Source organism: Chiloscyllium plagiosum, unplaced genomic scaffold (assembly GCF_037043375.1).
Source record: "Chiloscyllium plagiosum isolate Xiang-an unplaced genomic scaffold, Cpla_swu_hap1 HiC_scaffold_53X, whole genome shotgun sequence".
NCBI classification, from domain to species: domain Eukaryota; kingdom Metazoa; phylum Chordata; class Chondrichthyes; order Orectolobiformes; family Hemiscylliidae; genus Chiloscyllium; species Chiloscyllium plagiosum.
In genome coordinates this window covers 11,071,888-11,094,263 of record NW_028270191.1, presented here as the reverse complement: position 1 = coordinate 11,094,263, position 22,376 = coordinate 11,071,888, and the positions used below count along the sequence as shown (strand labels likewise).

The 22,376-nt window shown below is 44.4% G+C and overlaps 1 protein-coding gene across 8 annotated transcripts in view; it reads right to left on the bottom strand.

The window, feature by feature from the left end:
• Positions 1–22,376, bottom strand: part of LOC122543385 (vitamin D3 receptor B-like) — a 301,872-nt gene that overhangs the window by 197,475 nt on the left and 82,021 nt on the right. For 4 of the 8 annotated variants that reach the window (XM_087985641.1, XM_087985644.1, XM_087985643.1 and 1 more), the window contains exon 2: positions 10,851–10,968. The exons of 3 other annotated variants lie outside the window; for them this stretch is intronic. The gene's annotated coding sequence lies outside the window, so the exon portion shown is untranslated. Of the gene's footprint in view, positions 1–10,850; positions 11,352–22,376 lie in introns of those variants that run through there. One more of the 8 variants, XM_087985640.1, reaches the window with a different exon arrangement.

The following is a 22,376-nucleotide window of genomic DNA, read 5'->3' as shown; positions in this document are numbered from 1 at the left end:
CTGGTGCCCTTGTCCTTCTGATGATTGTGGGTTTGAAAGATGGTTCAAAGGATCGTTGGTGAGTTTCTGCACTGCATCTTGTAGATGCACTGCTGCTGAGTGACAGTGGAGGACAGAGTGAATATTTGTCGATACAGCACCAATGCTTTATCCTGAAAGCTGTCAAGTTTCTTGAGTGGCGTTGGAGCTACACTCATCCAGGCAAGTAGAGAGCATTCCAATGCACTGCCAACTTGTGCCTTGTAGATGGTGGACAGGCTTTAGGGAATTATTTATTGCAAGATTCTTAGTGTCTGAACTGCTCTTGTAGTGAACGTATTTATATGACTAGCCTGGCTCAGTTTCTGGTCGATGGCAACTCCCAATATGTTGAAAGTCATAGTTTCAATTTGGAAATGGACTGTGTCAGTACCTGACCTCACAACAGAGAGAAGGTCATTGATGAAGCAGCCTAACATGGTTGGGCCCAAGACACTCCTCTGAGGAACTGCTTCAGGGATGTCGTGGAACCAAAGTGACTGACCTTCAACAACTACCACCATCTTCTGGTGTGCCAGGTATGAATCCAAGCAGCAGAGAGTTTTCCCCCGGATTCCCATGAACTCTAGTTCTACTATGGCGCCTTCATGCCATGCTCAGTCAGATGCAGCTTTGATGTCAAGGGCTGTCCCTCTCCCCTCCCCTCTGGAATTCAGCTCGTCTGTCCATGTTTGAACCAAGTCTGTAATGAGAACAGGAGCAGAGTGGCCCTGGCAGAACCCACGCTAAGCTGTCACTGAACAAGTTATTGCTGAGCAGATGCTGCTGGATAGCACTGCTGGTGACACCTTACTAATAATTGAGAGTAGACTGAAGGGGTGGCAGTTGGTTGGGTTGGATTTATTTTGCTTAGTGTGTAAAAGACATACCTGGGCAAGTTTTCACATTGTCAGGTAGATGCCAGTTTTGTAGCTGTACTGGAATAGCTTGTCTCGGGGTGCTGCAAGTTCTAGATGCCTCACCCTATTGCCTGAATTTTGACACGGCCAGTAGCCTTTTCTTGATATCATGTGGAGTGAATGGAATTGGCGGCACAGTGGTTAGCACTGCTGCCTCACAGCGCCAGAGACCCGGGTTCAATTCCCGCCTCAGGCGACTGACTGTGTGGAGTTTGCACATTCTCCCCGTGTCTGCGTGGGTTTCCTCCGGGTGCTCTAGTTTCCTCCCACAGTCCAAAGATGTGCAGGTTAGGTCAATTGGCCATGCTAAATTGCCCGTAGTGTTAGGTAAATGTAGGGTAATGGGTGGGTTGCGCTTCAGCGGGTCGGTGTGGACTTGTTGGGCCGAAGGGCCTGCTTCCACACTGTAAGTAATCTAGAATTGGCTGGAGACTGACAGTAATGATCTCAGGAAGTGGCCAAGATGGATCATCCATATGGTACTTTTGACTGAAGATTGATGCAAATACTTCAGTCTTATGTTTTGCACTGGCATGCTAGGCTTGCTGTTCTTGGGGATGTGAATATTTTGGACTATAATGGAGAGTTATTTAATTGCCCACCACCATTCATAACTGGATGTGACAAGACTGCAAAGCTTAGATCTGTTCCATTGGTTATGGAAGTGCTGAACTCAGCTGATCATTTGCTGCTTGGCACACAGGTAGTGAAGTTTTTTGCTTCACTAGGTTGATACCTCATCTCTTAGGTATGTACGGTGATGTTCCTGGCATGCTCTCCTGCATTCTCCATTAAACCAGGGTTGATACCGTCTTGGTGATAATGCTCGAGTGGTCTCAATATCAAACAAAGATACGTTAGAATACTACAGGAATGAGACAGAATGCTTGGTATCATGGTACAAAGATAACAATCTTTCCCCATCAGCAAAACTAAAGAACTGATCATTGACTTCAGAAAGAAAGGAGGAAGACACACCAATGGAGCAGAGGTGGAGAGGATTGAGAGCATCAAGTTTATTGGAGTGAAAACCAACAATCTGCCCTGGACTTCCCCCATAGGTGCAACGGTTAAGAAGGCACAACCATACTGCCTCTTCCTCATAAAGCTTAGGAAATACAGTATGTCCATATGGGTGGTATGATGGCTCAGTGGTTAGCACCACTGCCTCTCAGCACCAGGGACCTGGGTTTGATTCTAGCCTCAGGCAACTGTTTGTGTGGGGTTTGCGCATTCTCCCAGTGTCTGCATGGGTTTCCTCCCACAATCCAAAGATGTAGGGGTTAGATGAATTGGCCATGCTAAATTTTCCATAGTGTTTCAGGGACGTGTAGGTTACATGCTTAGGTGCAGTATTCAGGGGTAAACACTTATCCATAGGATAAGGGAATAGGTCTGTGTGGGATACTCTTTGGAGGGTCAGTGAGGACCTGTTGGTCTAAACAGCCTGTTTCCACACTGAGGATTCTAGGACATTCACCAACTTTAACAGATGCACCACGAAGTATTATATCTGGGTGCATTACAGTCTGGTACAGCAACTACTCTGCCCAGGACCATAAGAAACTACACAAAGTTGTGTACACAGCCCAGACAGACAATCACGCAAGCCAACCTCCCATCCATTGACACCATCTACTCTTCTCGCTGCCATGGAAAGGCTACCAGACCCCTCACACTTCAGTAATACTCTCTTCCAACCTCTCCCCAAGGCAGAGGATACAGAAGCTGAAACACACATACCAACACATTCAAGAACATCTTCGTCCCTGCTGTTATTAGACTGCTGCATGGTCCGTTCGAACTTCACGTCGATCTTGCATTCATGCACCTCCCGAGTAGCTATAACCTCATTCTGTCTAAATACCCTATGATGTCTCAACTACATAAAAAACAAAAATTTTCATTATACTTAGGTACATATGACAACAATAAATCAAATCATCAGTTGATGGGTGGTTGGTATATTATAAATCAGATGTTTCCTTGCCATTTTTGACCAGATACTGAGACTTCATGGTCTGGAGGCAGCATTGAGCAACTCCCTCAACTGTATACCATCATGCTACCACCTCTGCTGCATCTTCCCTGTCAGTCAGACAGGACATATCCAGGGATAGCGATAATGGTTTCTAGGACACTGTCTATAAAGGTGGGATTCTGAGTGTATGACTATCTCAGGTTGTTGTTTGACTAATCGGAGAGACAGCTCTCCCAATTTTGGCACTGGTGCCCAGATGTTAAGAAAGACGTTGCAGGCTCAACAGGGCTGTTAGGTAGTCTGTCCAATTTCAGTTCATAAGACATTCTAGTGGTTGGTACCTAAAAGCATATTAATAAACCAGATCATTTTTATGTCAGTTGACAAGTGAGTGATTTTAAGTTCCACAATTTTACTAGAATTTGAATTCACCATCTGCTGTGCTGGGGTTCAAATCCAGATTTCCAGAGCATTACCAAGGTCTGTCGATTACTAGTCCAGTGTAAATAGCACTAGGCCATCACCTCCCCATCTACTGATGCATCCTGTAATCTAATTTTCCAGTTCACTTCAGACATATTTGTTCAGGTCCCTGTAATTTTAAAAATTGTTGGTTGTTAGTTAGGGATAGACTAACATTACTGTAGGCCTGGAGTCACATGTAAGCCAGACCAGGTAAGGACTACAGATTTCTTTCCCTAAAAAAAGGGACACTAGTGATGAGATAGTTATCAACAGTGGTTACAGGGTCACCAATAGGCAAACTCTATTCCAGGTTTATTGAAATCACATTACCATTATGCTATCACCTTCCTCTATCTGCTATCATGAAAGCATAAAACACTTGCTCAAAATCCATTCTTCCCTTCCTAAAAAAGTGATATTCAATCAAACTGATGATTGCTACTAGCTAGGGGCACCTTCACTATGAGGCAATTAGTTAATTACCTGCACATTCCAATCCAATGAGAAAAAGGACATTGCAGAGGCCAGAGTTACAACTGCAGGAATTGAAAAAGTTACAACATACTTAATCCAGTCATCAGCATTCTCTGACTCAAGCCATTGATGGTGTTAGCATGCACTGCTTACTTTGATCTCACTCTAAGCCAATTGTTAACTCTTCCATGCTTCAAGTACCCAAGAATTGTAACACATCCAGATAGTGAAGGAAGAGCTATGAAACAATGAAGATCCACCTCTACTCCAGCACCAGCTCAGATTAATTATCAATGTCTCAAACATATGCATTGAGTTGGGACCTTCCTATAATGTGACACATGCACATTTGCTGCAGATGGGTGGCAGTGATTGTAAAGAGTTCCCTGCTTGAACCAGCTTAACAGCCCCAATCAGGGAGGCCTAGCTAACAGTTAAGAACAGGTGTGGGGAGTGCATTATTTCCCCCTCCAACTCTATTGTGATTTAGTCCCTACCCTCCTCTTCACTGTTTGATCACACAGCACTGCCCTTTGATGTGAAGGGAAGTGCTTGTCACTGGCCACTTGGGTGTTTCCTATCTTCCTGGTGGTGGAAATTGAATAAAGATTCGTGCACTTTCTCTCACTGTGTGTCTCACACCTGCACACACACACCATGGGTGCTGGGGAAAAAATAAGCACTACCGCGGTTAGGCGGTAGTGTGGGGGGGGGGGGGGGGGGAGAAAAATACCCAGGAGAGTGGAGTGCATTACTTAAAAAAAACAAAAAAAAAGAACAGGTGTGTCAAACCGGCCATAAACAGGTCCAGACAGCGGGCAGTGGAGGGGGTGGTTAGGACCAATTGCCTGCCCCTCTTCCGCGGTTACGTTAGGGCCCGGGTGTCTCTGGAAAAGGAGCATGCGGTGTCCACCAACACCCTGGAGTTGTTCAGGGAGAGGTGGGCATCGCAGGGAGTGGAGTGCATTATTTCCCCCTCCAACTCTATTTTGATTTAATCCCTGCCCTCCCCTTCACTGTTTGATCACACAGCATTAAAAAAGAAAAGAAAGAACAGGAGCGTCAGACATCCTGCTCACACTGACAGCAGACTCAGAGCTAGATCAGTGTTAAAGGCTATCCACAAATAAAATAAAGGGCTATTTGGTGACTAGATACGGGTTTCGAGTTGTTACATTGCTTTTCTCTCACTGGCACAGGCTGAAGAGATTAGTTCATAATAGCAGTCTTTGAGTTGGAGTAACTATTTCTAGCATCACTCTGTTACTTGGAAAGTTTGACTCGTTTGAGCCTGCCAAAGACTGGGCCCAGTACATGGAAAGAATTTTATTTTTTCTGGGCAAAGCAATGAGTAGTTCTCTTGACAGCTTGTGGACCTGCAGCTTTTTCAGTTATTAGGAACTTAACTGTCCCTGAGGTACCAGATGTTAAAACTAAATCTGACAACTCCTTGACCAGTTAGGGATATTTCAATCCCAAGCCTCCTCCAATTTGTACTCAGCAATTTGAGAGCTCGGGGAAATCTGTATTGGGATCTTTTGACTAGATTAAGACAACTGGCAGAGGCATGTGACATTGATTTAACCCTTAGCAAGTGCATCTCATTTTGTGGGATTAATGTAACCCTGCAAAAGCACTTGTGAGCTAAAGCCCAACGGGACCAAAAACCAGTTGTAGTGCTTGTTTAATCATTGGAAAAATTTGGCAAGTGGAGCACGAGTTGCAGAGTATTCTGGTGGAAGTGGACATCCTCCCCAATCTGACTGAACTTGGGGGAGTGAAGGCAATTGCATAGCCTCACTCAGGACACATCATGAACAGAGGGACTTGAGGTCTACCTACACAAAAACCCCAAAACAAAGCCAAGCCTCAGCCAAAATAGTTAAAGTTTTCTTCAGGATGTGGGCTGGTAAGCCATTGTAGTTGCTGCCACTATGTGGACTCAAAACAGCAAAAAAGGTCATCCCACGAAATCTAAATTGAGTAAGAAACTGCATAAGCCCATATCCAGGAGAGTGCACACCCTCGAAAGTCCACTTACATCTGGTTTGGAACAGTTAAATTGCTTTGCGACATCCAAATCATAACCAAAACAAGTGCCTGCTTAAGTGGTCACCTGGTTCTAATGGAGGTCAATACCAGTGCAGCCATTTCACTGATTGTAGAACCGGTCTTTAACAAAATTTGCCCTGGACTCCAACCCTTAAGTAACTGTTTCAGTTACCACTGACTATAGTAAAAGGCTCAGGCCCAAGCTCATTGGGGTGAAATTAGTTGAGGAAGATTTACCTAGTTTGGCTAACATTTTGATTAGAAAATAGCAGCCTGAGTGAAGTCCTAATTAAATGCCCAGACATTTTTCAGGAAGGTCTAATGACTGTCAAAGGAGGCAAGGCCACCTCACATGTTGACCAGGATGCAATTCCATGATTCTGCAAGGCCTGCCCAGTGCTATTTGCCTTACCAGCAAAACCGGAGGCAGAACTCAGAAGGCCGGAAAGCAAAGGAGTCATCAAATCAGTTTAGTTTGTGCAATGGGCAGCATTAGTCATACCAATTTGAGCATCATGGGTCAGTTGCTTTTGTGGGATTTTAAACAAATGTAAACTGCTTTTCGCAACTGCACAAATATCCACAGAGCTGGGGCAGGGGCTGCCCTTCACTAATGTGGACATGAGCCATACATACAATTAGATGAGGATTCCCAGAAGTGTGCTATAATCACTATCCACAAGTGTTTGTACCAATATACCAGACTGCCATTTGGGGTATTGTTAACCTGTATAACTTTTCAGTAGACAATGAAGAACATTTTTACAAAATCTACCCCAGGTCACCAGATGACGTGCTAACAAGACAGAACAGGAAGGAGCAGTTAGAGAACTTGGACAGTCCTTAGGTGTTTGTCCCAGGCAGGCACATGCCTTGGAAAATAAAAAAAAAGTGACCTACAGAGTCGATAAGGGTTATATCTGTTGGAAGGTGGTGAGGGCAATCAAAGGTGCCCTGGCTCCCACATCTGTACCAGAGCTTCAGTCTTTCCTTGGGCTGGTGAGCTATTACAGAAAGTTCTACATAGCCTGGCCTCCATCCTGGCACCTTCACATCGACTCTTAAAAAGGGTCAGCCTTAAAAAAGGGCAGCATAGTGGTTCAGTTGTTAGTGATAGTACTGCTGCCTCAAGGAGCTAGGGACGTAGGTTTGATTCTTTGCTTGAGAGACTGTCTGCATGGAGTTCACATGCACTGCATGGGTTTCCTCCCACAATGCAAAGATGTGCAGGTTCGGTGAAATGGCCATGGGAAATGCAGGGTTACAGGGATAGGGAGGCCTGAGTGGGATACTCTGAGGATCGGTGGAAATTTTGGCAGTCATATTTGGAGTCAGGAGCTTTCACCAATACCTTTACAGGTAATAACATTAAAGTGGAGCACAAACCCTGCTAAACCAACTTAAAGATGATACAACTCTAGTGCCCATAGCCTCAGGCCAAATTCAGTGGTGGGCTCTAATACTAAAGTGCATATAATTACAAGTTGGAACTGTCCAGGAGGTCAAATAGCAAAAGCAGATACCTTGAGCTGCCTTTTGCTGGCAGATATACCACAGGAGGTACTGCCACAGGAAGAGTCCGCAATGGTTTGAAGTGTTTTGGACACGCTTTTGGTCACAGCTGACAATCAGACTTTGGATGCCATGAGATCTGGTCCTGACAAAACTGAAACAGACGACGACAAGGGAAACCAGAGGGATGTCACAACCCTTTTGGACCTAGAGACACCAGACCAGAGGATGGCATATTAATGGGGAGCAAGAGCAATTTGTCCAGAGTAAAGGTTGCCACCAGATACTGGCTGAACCCCACCAGGGTCATCCAGGGGTTTCCAAAATGAAGATGTTGGTGAGCCATTGACTGGCAGCCAGGATTGGATACAGACATAACTGCATGGGAATGGCTGGGTAAACTCAGGACCTGCATAAATCAATGTGTAGCAGTCCAATCACTGGCTCATATGTTCTCAGTCAGTCAGTCAATGTGGAGGCCTACTTATAGTGGCTGATGTGCATAGAGTTTATTCAAAACACTGACAGAAAAACTGAGCAGACCTTTTGCAATACACAGGCTCCTAGAAGTGTTGGCCACAGATAACAGGACATTTAGCTGCAAGGAATTTCAGTATTTCCTAAAGGTGAACAGTAGTTGACGTAAAGAGAGCTCCATACCATCAATCATCCAATAATCTGGCAGAAAAAGAGCAGTCCAAACTCTGAAGGCAAGCTTAAAAAGAAACTAACTTCATGAGATACTGAATTGACCTGGGTTGCTATTTGATACTCAAACCACCCCTCGTGCAACTACAAGGATAGTTTCAGCACAGTTGCTGATGGGGAGACGACACCACACCAGGTTAAATCTGATCTTCCTGAACTGTGGGGATTGGGTGGGTGAGCGAGAAAGTGACAGCATGGGGAATGCCAGTCGCAGACACAAGACTAAGTGAAAGGGACAGTTTCCTTCAGGAAGCTTGGTGTAGGAACCATGGGAATAGCCCTGCATGGGTAAGTAGTCAGGTACAGGGATGACTGTATAAAGTACAGGTAGGTGTAACTGTTCTGAACAAGCATGGAGACTACACGAAAGCTCCAAACTTTCAAACAGTGCAGGAACAAAAACACAGCCAGCTCCACAACAGCCTTTCTGCCTGTTCCCCTTATCCATCAAGCTTTGAAGATGCCTTCAGAATTTCAGGTGGACAGAGAAGTCACTGCCTTGATTCCTAGAATGAAATTTGCCCGAAACACTCTGGCGAGATAGTGTGTTACACAGTCCTTTATCAGAGGTGGAGATGGAGGAACCTTACCTGGTGCTAAAAACCAGACCTGATTATGTCCCCAGACTCAGGAGGAGGGACATAGTGATTGGAACTAGGTCAGTGAGGTGTACCTCAGAATGAGTTCTGATTGCAGTAGAGTAACAGCCTCAGCTGTCAGCCAGGGCTCCATGATTAAGAACAGGAGGAGTGTTCCTGCCAGGCAGCAGGGTTTCCCTTCTACACAGGAGTCCGCCTTCCAGGACCTGGGTGGAGGGGATTGCACGTAGTAGTCTCTTACATCTGCGGATTACAGTGGATCACAGACTCCCAGCCCCAAACTGCTTGCTTTGCAGTGCTGTGGACTCCATGGACCAGATACCTTTTGGTCACGGGCATGTGCATTCCATTTAGTTATTTGAAAAGCCTTCCGTTATGTTTCTGTTGTACTTCAGCCCCACACTCCTGAACTTTGGGCACCTGGTGCTGAGAGGTATGGGCAGATAGGAGGACCTCCTCGTGAGTCTGCTCCTAGGTTTGGCCTGGCTTGCTGTAAACAGACCTAGGCAGCAGGTAGTGGAGGAGGTTGTCTGTCGACTGCCTGCCCTTCTGTGGTTCTGTTCGAGCCCAGGTGTCATTGGAGAGGGAGCACGCAGTGTCCACCAACACACTCAATGCCTTTAGGGAGAGGTGGACATTGGAGGATGGACTGCTTTATTTCCCCCACTAACTCCTCTCTCTGCTACCACAACCTTTCACTTTGATATAAGCATTGCCCTTATCAGGCTTTGCTTTGTTAATGTTTCACTAGCCACAGCTATCTCGGAACCACAGTTGTTGGAAGGCAGGAAGCCTTTTTAATTAAAAATTGGTTATTAGTCCACATTCCAACCGTTTATTGCCAGTTGAACTACATTTGTACACTACCCTAAATAGTAATTTACCAAAATTCACTGGACTCTGGGCAGGTCCCAGCAGACTGGAAGACAGCGAATGTCACACTGGTGCTATTTTTAAACAAAGGTTATAGAAAACTGCAGGTAACTATAGGCTAGTTAGCTTAACATCTGTAGTCATGAAAATGCTGGAGGCTATCAATAAAGAAGAAATAGTGAAACATCCAGATGGAAAGGGTTCCATCAGGCAGACGCAACAAGAATTCAGGAAGGGAAGGTAGTGTTTGACAAACTTGGAGTTTAGATTAGATTCCCTACAGTGTGGAAACAGGCCCTTCAGCCAACCAGTCCACACCGACCCTTCGAACAGTAACCCACCCAGACCCATTTCCATCTGACTAATGTACCTAACACTACGGGCAATTTAGCATGGCCAATTCACCTGACCTGCACATCTTTGGACTGTGGGAGAAAACCAGAGCACCCGGAGGAAACCCACGCAGACACGGGGAGAACGTCTGTGTGGAGTTTGCACAGTCACCGGAGGCTGGAATTGAACCTAGGACCCTGGTGCTGTGAGGCAGCACTGAGCCACTGTTCTTTTGAAAAATTAACAAGTGCGGTAGATGTTGTACATTTGGATTTCCAGAAGGCATTCAATATTTTGCAGCATAAAAGACTCATCCATAAAGATAATGCATGGCATTCTGGGTAATGTGCTAGCATAGAGAGAGGACTGGTTAACTAACACAGCAGAGTTGGGATAAATGAGTATTTCTCTGGTTGGAGATCAGTGATGAGCGGGGTGCTGGGCCCACAACTCATGATTTATATGAATGATCTGGAGGAGGAGACTGAGTGTAATGTATCCAAGTTTTTGCCGATTACACTAAATTGAGTGAAAGGCAAATGTGTGCAGAGAATGTGGAGGGTCTGCACAGAAATTTAGATACATTAAATGAGTGGGCATGGCTTTGGCAGATGGAGTACAATGATGGTAAATGTGAGGTTATCCACCTTAAAAGTAAAAATCGTAGGTCAGAGTATTATTTAAATGGTAAATGGTAAAAGGTTACAGCATGCTGCTGTGCAGAGGGACTTAGGAGTACCATATGAATTGCTAAATGTTGATTTGCAGGCACAACAGGTAATTAGGAAGCCAAACAGAATATGGTCTTTCATTGCTAGAGATATTGAATTTAAGAGCAGGGAGGTTCTGCTGGAATTGTACAAGGTGTTGGTAAGGCCGCACCTGGAGTATTGTGCGCAGTTCTGGTCTCCTTACCTGAGGAAGGATGTACTGTCTTTGGAGACAGTGCAGAGGAGGAGGTTCACCAGGTTAGATTCTGGAGATGAGAGAGTTACCCTGTGAGGAGAGGTTCAGCTGCCTGGGACTGTATGCGCTAGAATTTAGAAAAATGCAAGGAAATGTTATTGATCATTTTATATGTCTCCAAGGGATAGAGAAGATAGAGGCAGGCAAGTTGTTTCCACTGGTAGGAGAGACTAGAATTAGGGGACATGGGGGAGTACATTTAGGACAGATGAGGAGGAACTGTTTTTCCCAGAGAGTAATGAATCTATGAAACTCTCTACCCAAGGAAGCAGTAGAGACAACTTGAATACATTCAAGACACAGTTGGATCGGTTTTTGCACTGTAGAGAAATTAAAAGGGTTATAGGGATAATATTGAGACAGTGAATAGATCAGCCATGATCTTAATGAATGGCAGAGCAGGCTTGACGGGCCAAATGGCCTATGCCTGCTTCTACTGCTATGAAGCTATGATAACCCTGACTCCAGCTTATCTGCAACTAGGCCTTCACTGTTTAAACAAACAGCTTGTGCAATCAGTACTTACAAATGAGTACGAGGTAACTTCCTTTCTAAAAAAGGTGTAGAAATCCTTCAATTATCGTGGCTTTTAATCATTTCGGTCCACAATTAAAAATACAAAAGGATGATATGGTCTTTACAATTTGAATCTTTGAATTAATATGGAAAAAGCATCCAAAGTGCAGAGAACTGCAGTAACTAACCTATCAAAAGTTAACTGCTGGAAGAGAGTCTCTTGTGTCATTGACTGTGTTTAGCCTTGAGAAATATAGAGTGTAGGAGGATCATGTAGCTCCAAAATGGCAGCTGTGTCATAACCTGGCATTGCACACCGACTTCACATAGTGTGCCTCCTCTGCATATCTTTGGTTGATGTTGGGTAGTGCATGGACACCTTTCACCAACATGGCAGCCACTTCACATCAGAAACATCACATGCATGCCACTGACACCATTTTTAACTAATTCATAGCATCCAATAAACCGTCAAACAAACTTCACTGCATTTTTTACATGAAGCACAAAGTTCTGCCATTAGACTGTTATACAAGAAAAAAGAAAATTGGTTTAAATTATTTGTGCCTTTATTTAATCCGCAACATAGATTTCCCGTTTGGCAGTATCAGATTTTCCCCCCCTTTGGCTACTTGTGATTTTTAAATTAAAATATTAAAATCAGTGATGTCAAACCTACCAATAAACATTTTTAGCTAGGTTATCATAAACCTTACATTCAATGTCAAAATGTCAATTTTGATTAGACCACAGTCTCAATTTTGAATCATCTCACATCTCCCCATAAAAGGGAATTTTAAATTGGTGTCTCTAATGGATTAGACTTAAGATAAACTTGTTATTTCTTAGCATCATAGACATATACATTATGGATTCTGGATTAGTGGTGCTGGAAGAGCACAGCAGTTCAGGTCGGATGCTGCCTGAACTGCTGTGCTCTTCCAGCACCACTAATCCAGAATCTGGTTTCCAGCATCTGCAGTCATTGTTTTGACCTATATACAATATGGAAACAGACCCTTCAGTCCAACTTGCCAATGCCGACCAGATATCCTAACCTAATCCAGTCCCATTTGCCAGCACCTGGCCCATATCCCTCTAAACCTTCCTATTCATATACCCATCCAAATACCTTTTAAAAAAATGTTGCAATTGTACCAGCCTCCACCACTTCCTTGGGCAGCTCATTCCATACACACACCACCCTCTGCATGAAAAAGTTGCGCCTCAGGTTCCTTTTAAAACTTTCCCCCCACCCTAAACCAATGTCCTCTAGTTCTTGACTCCCCCACCCCAGGGAAAAGACCTTCTCTATTTACCTTATTCATGCCCCTCAGGATTTATATAAATCTCTGATGTCACCCCTCAGCCTTCCAACACTCTAGGGAAAACAGCCTCTCCCTGTAGCTCAAACCCTCCAACCCTGGCAACATCCTTGGAAATCTTTTCTGAGCCCTTTCAAGTTTCACAACATCTTTCTAATAGGAAGGAGACCAGAATTGCATGCAATTTTCCAACAGTAGCTAAACCAATGTCCTGTACTACCACAACATGACCTCCCAACTCCTGTACTCAATACTCTGACAAATAAAGGAAATCCATTTTGCCAGTGTGGCAAGGAGAGAAGGAGGAGTGAAGCAAGGGCTGCCAGGAAGGGTAAGTTTCCCACATAAAAAGGAACTTACCTCGGGTAGGTAAGGGCTTAATTTATATTTGGGCAGTGGTTAAACCAGAGATACTACATGTGTACTATCTCCCTCCCACTCCCCTCCTCTAACCGGAAGAAAAAGACCCTGTAAGGTAAGGCTTTTATTTATCTTTCTTTTTCATTTATTTAAGTGCATTGTTTGGTTTTATTTAGTTCATATAAAGCTAAGCTCACAATGGCTGGGGACCTCAGACCCGTGGCATGTGCCTCTTGATGTGGGAGCTTAGGAAGGTGTCTGACGTTCCTGACTCTTACACTTGCAAGAAGTGTGTCCAGCTGCAGCTCTTGTTTGACCGCATGATGGCTCTGGAGCTGCGGGTGGACTCACTGTGGAGCATCCGCGATGCTGAGGTTGTGGATAGCACGTTTAGTGAACTGGTCACACCGCAGGTTCGGATTGCTGAGGGAGACAGTGAATGGGTGACCAGAAGACAGAAAAAGAGTAGGAAGGCAGTGCAGGTGTCCCCTGCGGTCATCTCCCTCCAAAACAGGTATACGGTTTGGATACTGTTGGGGGAAGATGGCTCACCTAGTGAGGGCAGCAGTTGCCAGGATCATGGTACTGTCAGGCACTGCTGTTCAGAAGGGCGGGAAAAAGACTCATAGGGCCATAGTCATGGGGATTCTATTGTGAGGGAAGTAGATAGGCAGTTCTGTGGCCGAAAATGGGACTCCTGGATGGTATGTTCCCTCCCAGGTGCTCAGGTGAGGGATGTCACCGATCGGTTGCAGAGCATTCTAAGGGGAGGGTGAACAGCCAGTTGTCTTGGTGCATATAGACACCAACGATATAAGTAGAAAGCGAGATGAGGCCCTGAAAAGAGAATTCAGGGAGCTAGGAGAGAAATTAAAGGGGAGGACCTCAAGTGATCTCAGGATTACTACCAGCACCACGTGCTAGCCAGCATTGAAATGAAAAATAGGAAGGATGAACATGTGGCTTGAGAGATGGTGTAGGAGGGAGGGGTTCAGATTTGTTGGACATTGGGACCGGTTCTGGGGAAGGTGGGACTATTACAAAAGGGATGGTCTACACCTGGGCAGTGAGGCATTATGGGTGGAGCTGAGAAATAAGAAGGGTGCAGTTACATTGTTGGGGCTGTATTACAGACCTCCCAACAGTGAGGGTGAGGTAGAAGAACAAATATGTAAACGGATTATGAATAGATGTAGAGGCAATAGGGTAGTGGTGATGGGAGATTTTAATTTTCCCAACATTGACTGGGATACACTTAGTGTCAGAGGTCTGGATGGAGTAGAATTTGTACGAAGCGTCCAGGAGAGTTTTCTGCAGCAGTATGTCAATAGTCCGACGAGGGAAGGGGCCATATTGGACCTGGTACTGGAGAACGAGCCAGGACAGGTGGTAGAAGTGGGGGATTTCTTTGGGAACAGTGACCACAATTCTAAGTTTTAGAATACTCATAGATAAAGAAGAGAGTGGCCCTAAGGGAAGAGTACTAAACTGGGCCAAGGCCAATTATATCAAAATTAGGCAGGGCTGGGAAATGTGGATTGGACACAGCTATTTGAAGGGAAGTCCACATTTGAGATGTGGGAGGCTTTCAAAGATAGGTTAACGGTAGTGCAGGATAGGCATGTTTGGTTGAAGGCAAAGGATAGGATGACAGGAGAAATTGTACGACTAGCCAAGAGGAAAAGGGAAGTGTACATAAGGTCTAGGTAGCTAAGAACAGAACAGGCCCGAGAGGAATATCAGAAGAGTAGGTCAAGTCTTAAACAAGGAATCAGGCGGGCTAAAAGGAGTCATGAAATAGCTTTAGCGAGCAGAATTAATGAAAATCCCAAAGCATTTTATTGTTATATAAAGAAGAAAGCGGGTAACTAGAGAAATGATTGGTCCATTAAAAGATAATGAAAGCAGGCTGTGTGCCGAACCTGAGAGAATGGGTGAGATTCTGAATGATTACTTTGCATCAGTGTTCACTGAGGAGAGGAACATGATGAATGTTGAGATTAGAGATAGAAGTTTGATTAGACTGGATCACGATGACATAAGTAGGGAAGATGTGTTGGGTAGGCTAGAGGTTATTAAGGTGGACAATTCCCCAGGACCGGGTGGGATCTATCCCAGGTTGCTGAGGGAGGAGAGAGAGGAAATAGCTGGGGCCCTGACAGATATCTTTGTGGCACCCTTAAATACAGGTGAGGTGCCAGGGAATGGAAAGTTACTCATGTTGTCCCCCTGTACAAGGGTAGTAGGGATATTCTGGGTAACTACAGACTAGTGAGCCTGACATCGATAGTGGAGAAGTTGCTGGAGAAGGTACTGAGAGATAGGATCTATTTATATTTAAGAAAAGAATGAGCTTATCAGTGATAGGCAACATGATTTTGTGCGGGGGAGATCGTGCCTTACCAACTGATAGAGTTCAAGGAAGTGACCAAGTTGTTAGATGAAGGAAAGGCTGTTGATGTCATATACATGGACTTCAGTAAGGTGTTTGATAAGGTTCCCCATGGTAGACTAATGGAGAAAGTGAAGTCACATGGTGTGCAGGGTGTTCTAGCAGGGTGGATAAAGAACTGGTTGAGCAACAGGAGACAGAGTAGTAGTTGAAGGGAGTTTCTCGAAATGGAGAAAGGTGACCACTGATGTTCCACAGGGGTCAATGTTGGGGCCACTGTTGTTTGTAATATACATAAATGATCTAGAAGAAGGCACTGTTGGTATGATCAGCAAGTTTGCAGATGACACGAAGATTGGTGGAGTAGCAGAAAGCATAAGGGACTGTCAAAGAATATGAGGATATAGATAGACTGGAGAGTTAGGCGGAAAAGTGGCAGATGGCTTTCAATCCAGAAAAGTGTGAGGTGATGCATTTAGGCAAGTCTAGTTCTAGAGCGAATTATACAAATGAACAGAAGAGCCTTGGGAAAAGTTGATGGGCAGAAAGATCTGGGAGTGCAGGTTCATTGTACCCTGAAGGTTGCTGCACAGGTGGCATATAGTATGCTTGTCTTCATTGGACAGGGTATTGAGTATAAGAGCTGGCAAGTCATGTTAAAATTGTACAATACATTGGTTTGGCTGCATTTAGAATACTGTTTACAGTTCTGGTCACCACATTACCAAAAGGATGTGGACGCTTTGGAGAGGGTGCAGAGAAGGTTTATGAGGATGTTGTCGGGTATGGAAGGTGCGAGCTATGAAGACTGGTGGAGTAGGTTAGGTTTATTTTCACTAGGAAAAAAAAGGAGATTGAGGTGGGATCTGACTGAGGTTTACAAAATCATAAAGGGTATAGACAGGGTGGATAGAGACAAGCTTTTTCCCAGGGTGAAGGATTCAATAACGAGAGGCCACGCTTTCAAAAAGTGAGAGGTGGAACGTTTAAGGGGGATACACGCACCAAGTACTTCACACAGAGGGTGGTGGATATTTGGAAAGCATTGCCAGCAGAGGTGGTAGAGGCAGGCACAGTAGATTCATTTAAGATGCATCTGGACAGATGCATGAGTAGGTGGGGAGCAGAGGGATACAGATGCTTAGGAATTGACCAACAGGTTTAGCCAGGACATTTGGATCGGCTCAGGCTTGGAGGGCCGAAGGGCCAAAGGGCCTGTTCCTGGGCTGTAAATTTTCTTTGTTCTATACCAAACACCTTCACTATCGACCTGTGACTCTACTTTCAAGAAACTATGAAGCTGCACTCCAAGGTCTCTTTGTTCAGCAACACTACCCAGGACCTTACCATTAAGAGTAGAAGTCCTGCTAAGATTTGCTTTCCCAAAATGCAGCACCTCGCATTTATCTGAATTAAACTCCATCTGCCACTTCTCAGCCCATTGGCCCATCTGATCAAGATCCCATTGTATTGAGGTGACCTTTGCTGTCCACTACACCTCTAATTTTGGTGTCACCTACAAACTTACTAACTATAGCTCATATGCTCACATCCAAATCATTTTTATAAGTGATGAAAAGCAGTGGACCCAGCATGGATCCTCATGGCACACCAATGGTCACAGGCCTCCAGTCTGAAAAGTAACCCTCCACCACCACCCTATCTTCCAGAAGATCTATGGCTTATTGAAGTCCATATAGATCACATCCACTGTTCTGCCCTCAATCCTTTGTTACTTAAAGGAAAATCAAACTTGAGAGACATGATTTTCCATGCACAAAGCCATGCTGACCAGCTCTAATCAGCCCTTTTCTTTCCAAATCGATGTAAATCCAGTCCCTCAGGATTCCTTCCAACACCTTGCCCACCAGTAACGTCAGGCTCACTGGTCTATAGCTCCCTGGCTTTTCCTCATCACCTTCAAATAGTGGCACCACGTTAGCCAACCTCCTATCTTCTAGCACCTCACCTGTGACTATCGATGATACAAGTATCTCAGCAAAGGGCCCAGCAGTCATTTCCCTCACTTCCCACAGTTCCAAGGTATACCTGATCAGGTTGTGGCAATTTAAATTAATTCCTTACAGTGTGGAAACAGGCCCTTTGGCCCAACAAGTCCACACCAAACCCTCCGAAGGAGTAACCCATCCAGACCCATTCCCCTCTGACCAATGCACCTAACACTCTGGGCAACTTAGCACGGCCAATTCACTGCACCTGCAGAGCTCTGGATTGTGGAAGAAAACCCACTCAGACACCGGGAGAATGTGCAAACTCCACAGACAGTTGCCAGAGGCTGGAATCGTACCCGGGTCCCTGGTGTTGTGAGGGAGCAGTGCTAACCACTGAGCCTCCGTACAAACTTATCCACTTTTATGCATTTCAAGACATCCAACAATGCCTCCTCTGTAATATAGAGATTTTAAGATGTCATCATCTATTTCCCCACATTCGATATCTTCCATGTCTTTCTCCACAGTAAGCACAGATGCAAAATACTCATTTAGTATCTCCCATCTCCTGTGGCTCCACCCATGGGCTACCTTGCTGATCTTTAGAGGGGCCCTATTCTCTCCCTAGTTACCCTTTTCGTCCTTAAATGTATTTATAAACCTTAGCTTTGGCAAATAAGGTTAAGGAGAATCTCTCTCAAGTCCCTTTTTGCCCTCCTGATTTCCCTCTTCTGTATACTCCTTTATACGGAGGATTCATTGGATTTCTCGTCTATACCCAACATATGCTTCCTCCTTTTTCTTAACCAAACCCTCAATTTCTCCAGTCATCCAGCATTCCCTACACCTACCAGCCTTTCATTTCACCCTAACAGGAATATACTGTCTACGGACTCTCATTATCTCATTTCTGAAAGGCTTCCCATTTTCCAGCCATCCCTTTACCTGCGAGCATCTGTCCCCAAATCAGCTTTCGAAAGTTCTCAACTAATGGACCAAATTTAGAACTTCAACAGTTAGATCCAGTCTCTCCTTTTCCATCACTATTTTAAATCTCAGAATTATGGTCACTGACCCTAAGGTGCTCCCCCACTGACACCTCAGTCACCTGTCCTGCCTTATTTCCTAAGAGTAGGTCAAGTCTTGCACCTTCTCTAGTAGGTACATCCACATACTGACTCAGAAAATTGTCTTGTACACAGTTAAATTCCTCTTCATCTAAATCCTTAACGCTATGGCAATCCCACTATTTGTGAGTTGAGAAGATTTGTAGCTCTGGTTGAGGTTCTGGATGTCGGTTCGCTTGCTGAGCTAAAAAAGGGTTTGTTTTTTGTTAAACAAATCTCACAGCTCAGCGAGCAAACCTACATCCAAGTCCCAGTCTATGCTTGGAAAGTTAAAATCCCCTCCTGTAACCACCCTATATTCTTACTGATAGAAATCTCCTTACAAAGGTTTCTCAAGTTCTGACTATTAGGGGGATTGAGAATAAAATCCCAACAAGGTGACCCTTGTCTTATTTCTCAGTTCCACCCACATAACTTGCCTGGATGTATTCCCGAGAATATCCTCTCTAAAGTACATCAGTATTGCTATCCCTTGTCAAAAACTCCACTCCACCTCCTTTTGCCTCCCTTTCTATCCTTCCTGTAGCATTTGTATCCTGGAACATTAGGCTGCCAGTCCTGTCCATCCCTGAGCCATGTTCTTGTAATAGCTATGATACCCCAGTCCCTAACCATGCCCGGAGTTCATCTGCCTTCCCGGTTAGGTCTCTTGCATCGAAGTAAATGCAGTTTAATTTCAGTCCTACCTTGTTCTGCTTTGTTGCTGCCTGCTCGGACTTCTCAACTGTACTAGTCTCATTAATCTTTCCTCAGTATCTCCCTAGGTCCCACCCCCTCCCCAACCTTGGAGTTGGTGTGCACCATCATTGCATAATCCAGTTACTTGCATCGGACATTTTACAGGAGCATAAAGGTGAGCTTGCATAATTTAGTGGATGCTATTTAGAAGCTGATACTGCTGTACATCATATAGAAGCTAGCTACACAACAGCTGTACTAGAAATGCTAGACTACTTCAATCAGCAGGACTACTCGCTCCCTCCCTCTCAGATATCAGCTATTCTTTACAGTAGACATACAAGTAAATGCAGTAGTCTTCTACAGCCAGGAGTGAATTGTTGGCTTTTTTCCACCGTGCACTACAGGCTGGGAGGGGAAAGGGAGGTGTAGGCTTGTTCTCACTATGACTGATAGAACTTCAGATTTCCTACATGTTTTGAAAGACACTTTTGCAAAGACAGTCTATATTGAATTTCTGGGTACTTATTATGAAATCAAACCAACGGTCTGGATTTTGTGAGTGGAGACCAGAGAGCTCACAAAATAAAGAGCTAAATTCCTTTCCCTTTAACTGCAGGGGCAGAAAGCAAAGTGAACTCAAATTTTTAGATGTGGGAGTAGTGCTGCAATTTAAGATGATACCATAATTAAAAATTAAGCCATTAGGCCCACAAGAATTACATTCTGGCACATTTAGTACTACATCAATCCTCTCATTCTTGGTATGCTGGCATTATGAAGCTGACATTTTTTGACCATCAAGTTATCCTGAAAAAGTGGAGGAGAATAATCTGCTGGAGGAGTTTCTTGCAGTTTGATAGACTTAAGGTAGTAAGGAATCAACCATGCAGGTGAGAGACTGGAATCACAGGACTAGGTAATAACAGTAGGTTTTATTTAAAGTCACTTTAATGTAATCCTTTTATTGACAAGAATTTAATGCCCAGTCTTTTTCTAGAAAAAACACGGACTTTAAAATGTTTGCTCCCCTGAAAGCACTATGGGGAATATTTGACAGTATGGGTGAGAAGGGGATGTCTGGCTGCTCACCAAACCTCAAGTATTTTTCCAGGAGAGAATGGTGCCTTTCCAATTACTTTTAAAATGGCTAGATAACAACTGGTGTTACCAGAAAGCTGGTGTGAGGAAATACAGTTGTACAAATATTGGGTGTGACACAAAAGGCACTTACCAAATAACCTAGGAGTCTGGTGACATGTCCAGGTCAGAGGTGAGTCATGTCCATTACAACATGTAATCTACTTGCATATTTGAGTATAGATTTAGACATACAAGATTACTCAAATATTATTATTCCAGCGCTAAAGCAGATGCAATAGCAGCGGTGGATAAAAATTGTTTGCTCCAAGCCACAAGGGAAGATTCCAGAAATATCAACTGCATGTTAGCTCTGGAGGATAGGTGTCCAGTGACTAGATAAAAACCCCAAAAAGAACAGTAGATGCTGGAAATCAAACCAAAAAAAATGCTGAAAGAGCTCAGCAGGTCTGGAATATCTGTGGAGAGAAATCAAGAGTTAAATGTTTCAGGTCCAGGGACCATTCCTCTAACAAATCAGTTATGTCCAGTGACTAGGGCAAGTTCAGAAGCTACCAAGCTACACAGGTTTTGGTTGAGCAAGCTTTCTTGCAGTTAAAGAAGTGTCCAATGCAAAGCACATCTTATTCCACATTTGCTGTATTGAGCCATTGTATCCTACACTAATTTCTTTATTCAAAGGCTGCCCTTCTATTCACTTTCCCATTTATCACCACAGGAATGGTAATCTAGTAGTATCTCAATTTAAAGCTTAAGACTTGACATTACTCCAAAACATCAAGAGGCTTTATCCCACTTTTCATGCAGTCCTGAGCAGAATAGCCCAATAGGCAGCATTCCTCAGCACTAATGCCCAACTGCAGAACCAGGAGGCCAGCATGGTTGCTCAATGGTCAGTACTGCTGCCTCACAGCACAACAGATCCAGGTTCAATTCCACCCTCAGACCACCATCTGCATGGAGTTTGCATGTTCTCCTTGTGTCTGGACTGTGGGAGGAAACCCACAAAGATGTGCAGGCAGGTGCCAGATTGCCCATAGCATCTAGAGATATGCCAATTAGGGTGTTGGCTATAGGTAGGATAAGGGGCAGGATCTGGGTGGGTGCTCTTCAGTGCTGGTGTGGACATGGTCCAAATGGACTGTTGTTTCAACATAGGTAATAATTGCAGGATTACCACTGAACCAAGAGCTAAAAATGGCAATGGGTTGATAAGGTTAAGTAGGTAAATGTGTGGCTCAAGAGATTGGTTTGGGAGATATGGGTTTGAATTCATGGGACATTGGTCTCAGCACAGGTGAGATGAAGAGCATCACATCAGATCAGGTTCTATCCTAGTACTGGTGCATCGAGTCCAAGTGAATAGCGTAACTAATTACTCTAATTAGGAGACAGTGAGGAGAGAGCACAAGAGAAAATTGACTGGGATGTGGTGAAGGACAGTGGGAAAGCTTGTTAAGCTTTTCATCCGAGACCATTCTCATGAACCTCTGAGCAGGCCCCAGGGTCAGTACATCCTTCCTAAGATAAATCAGGCCCAAAACTATGCAGTATTCCAAATGTGGCCTAACCATAGGATGTATTTTGGAGACTGTGAGGCTAACTACCGAGTCAAGCTTCTTTCCATGCTAGCACCTTGCCTGACACCATGGGTGCTTATTGTACTCAGCCTCCTGTGCAGCACCTCAAAGGCCTTCTTGAAGCCCAGGTAGATAACATCCATTAGTTCATCTTTGTCTAACACATCACTTCCTTAGAATTCTAGCAGATTTATCAGGCATCATCTCCCCTCAAATTAAACTATGCTGACTTTGCCCTATTCCAAATGTTCAGAAATCTCAACCTTCACAAGAATCTTACCCACAGCCAGTCTGTAATTTTCCATCTTTTGCCTTACTCCTTTTAAAGAGAGGTTACACTGGGGATTTTCCAGTCCTCTGGGACCCTTCCTATTTCTGAAAGATTGCCACTAATGCCGTTGCCATCTCCCCTAGGACTCAGGTGCAGTCCATCTGGTCCAGGTG